Here is a 3,262-nt window from a genome sequence, read left to right as displayed (position 1 = left end):
AAAGGGTGAGGACACACAGACAGCCACACACAAACAACCACACACAGACTTATGGCCATGCATGTATCATGCACAAACACATATACACATTTTGTAGAGTTCTTCAACCCTGTCCTTGTCTGTTCCCCTTCACTGCTGACTGTACCTTGTACTCATGGACTTCTTTTTTCTTTGTGAAACCACATGACTCCTAAACCTTACAGTGACATAACTATTAGTTCCTTATAATAAAGCAATTTTTTGAGGGTGTTCACAACAACATTCCAGGAGGGCGTGGTCTATCATACCATATTGGGATCGCTTAAGATCCGCAGGGTGTCATCGTCCCACCTAGCTCAGTCAGTAGAGCATGAGACTCTTAATCTCAGGGTCGTGGGTTCGAGCCCCACGTTGGGCGCCATTCTGTAGTAGGAGCTGCAGGCTGTGCTCCTGCTGCCACAGTTCCTGGTCGCCTGGCTAGCTTATGTCCCAAAATAACAACACACAAACTGTATTCTTTTAAACACTGCTTAGCCTATTATATCTAGCCTCTTCTCTGCTAACTCGCACCTGGACTAGACCATTTCTAATAATGTGTATAGCACCCCAAGGTGCGCTTACCGGGGAGATTTTAGCCTACTTCCATCCTGGGTCGGAGCTTCATCGCATCTGCCCCAGAGAGCAGAGCTAAGTTGTATAAGCTCACTTCCTCTTCCTCCCAGCATTCTGTTCTGTTTACTCCAGCCACCTATATACTAACCTATGAGGGCCAAGCAGTTTCTTTATTTTTTAACCAATGAACTTCCTCCATCAATTATGTATATAGAATTCTACCAGCATGTAATTTTGCATGCTAGAAGGTGGCATGAGATCTCACTAGAGATGGTTGTGAACCACCATGTGGATGCTGGGATTGAACCCATGTCCTCTAGAAGAGCAGTTCATGCTCTTAACTTCTGAGCAATTTCTCCACCCCTGCATGGCCACGTAGAAAATGCTGTCCTTGAACTTACAGAAATCTGCCTGCCTTTGCTTCTCCAGATGTGATTAAGGCACTTACCAATTATGCCCAGCTGAGAGCTTCTTTAGAGGCTGCGGCATAAAAATACAGCTATACTTCAACCCTTGGCTGAAGAAAGTCAATTATCAGAGAGGGCCATCCTCTTAAGTGCAGCTTGAGAAGGTCACACTTAGAACAGTGAGGAAGGAAAAGAACACCTTCCTGGCTAGCCATATCAGCCTGTCAATCTTGTGATCAATGGGGTTATGATGTCACCACCGTATTACCTTCACATCTCAAGTACTAACATTCTTATTCCAAATAAGTTGTGAACTGTAGCTCTGTTTTTCATTTTTCAAATCACATATCTGTATTTCTACTCTTATTTATCACATTATTTAACTAATAGTCATTTCCGTATTTTGCTTGGTGGGTCAGAGCAATTGGCATTCACTCTAATTGTACTTATAATTTTGTTTTTAAAATTTTTACCTTGAATAATAAAATACATTGCCATTTAAAAAATAGCTTTATAGCCATGTGTTCATGCATGTATCCCAGCACTTGGTTGGTGACAGCAGGAAGTCAGGGAGATAAGAGAGTCATCTTTGGCTACATTGCAAGTTCCAGACCAGCCTGTAGTATATGAAACACTATCTTTCAAAAGTAGCTTTACTGAGATATAATTCATATGATAGCATATGATCTACATATTGTTTAAAATGTGTAACTGCCTAGGTGGTGGTGATGCACACCTATAATCCCAGCACTCATGAGGCAGAGGCAGGCAGTTAGTCCCCTGTGGGTTCTTTCATAGCCAGGTCTGTTTCACATACAAACCGTGTCTTGAAAAACCAGAAACAAACAAACAAACAAACAAATAAATGTGTAACTGAGTGGCTTGCATTATATTGGTAGAGTTGTGCAGCAATCACCACAGTCTAATTTAAGACTATTTTACCTTCCCCAAACAAACACATATTCTTTGAGAATCACTGTTCATTATTTGCCTCTCTTCCATGCCATTCTTCCTTTCCTGTTTTGTTTGGTTTTTTCAAGGCTGTTCTTGAATAACTTTGAGCTCTAGATCTTTTTGCCCCACCTCCTAAATGCTGGAATTACAGTTGTGCACCACCACATTCGGTATTCCACTTGCTGCTTTGGACATCTGGCCATGTTGTGTAAATAAATTTATACAGGAATTATTTTTTTGCTACTTACAGAAATGTTTTCAAGGTTTATCCATATGGCTATGTATCTGAATTTATTTCTTTTTATTGCTGAATAAACTCCATTGTATGAATGTACTTGTATCACATTTTTTTGTTCATGAAGGTGATGCATATTTTGATAATTTCGATTTTGGGATTGTTGAGAACAATGTCCTATGTCCTTTTTTTTGTGTGTGTGTGTGTGTTGACTCATGTTTTCCTTTCTGGTGATTAGAGCAAGCAGTTGTGATCATTGTGCAGCTTCCCTAAGGCAGTCCCAGAATGTTCCAAATTTCCAGTGGTGTAAGGCTGATTTGGTTGTCTGCTTGACTGACATCCCCTTTGCTGAAGGCACTTAGAGCAAGGGAGTGTATAGCAGCTGCCAATTAGAAAATCAGATTACTCCATTCTCCAAGATTTTTACTTATTAAAAAATAGACATCAGAAGAATGTTTCATTTTTATCTTTACTTTTTTTAATTAAGATTTTTTAAAACATACAGTCTCCTCCTTTTACATAACTATCCCCGTTCCCACCCCTTCCTCTCCTCCTGCTTCCCTCACCTTCCCCATTCCACTCCCCCATCCACTCTTCATAAAGGGTAAGGATTCCTGTGGGGAGTCAACAAAGTCTGACAATTCACCTTGAGGCAGGTCCCTCCCCTGAGCAACGTTATCCCTCCAAAAAGAATGTGCTCCTAGATGCCAGTTCAAGTACTAGGGATAAAACCTGGTCCTATAGCCTGTGGCCCCACAGACTGCCCAAGCCTTACACTGTCCCCCATATTCAGTGGGCCTAATTTGGTCTTCTGCAGGTTCCCCCGCTGTCAGTCCAGAGTCAGTGAGCTCTCACTAGCTCAGGTCAGCTGTTTCTGTGGGGTACCGGGCGCGACATTAACCCCAACCAGCCAGCTCCCTCATGCTACACCCGGGTTTATTTCCCAGCACCCACATGGCAGCTTGCAGCTGTCTGTAACTCCAGTTCAAGAGAATCTGACATCGTTATACCAATGCACATGAAACAAAGTTGAATATAGTTAAAAAAAAAGATAAGTAATGTTGAAACTATTCTG

Source organism: Chionomys nivalis, unplaced genomic scaffold (genome assembly GCF_950005125.1).
Source record: "Chionomys nivalis unplaced genomic scaffold, mChiNiv1.1 scaffold_57, whole genome shotgun sequence".
NCBI lineage: Eukaryota > Metazoa > Chordata > Mammalia > Rodentia > Cricetidae > Chionomys > Chionomys nivalis.
The sequence above is the reverse complement of the archived record's forward strand: the minus strand, read 5'-3'. Positions refer to the sequence as shown.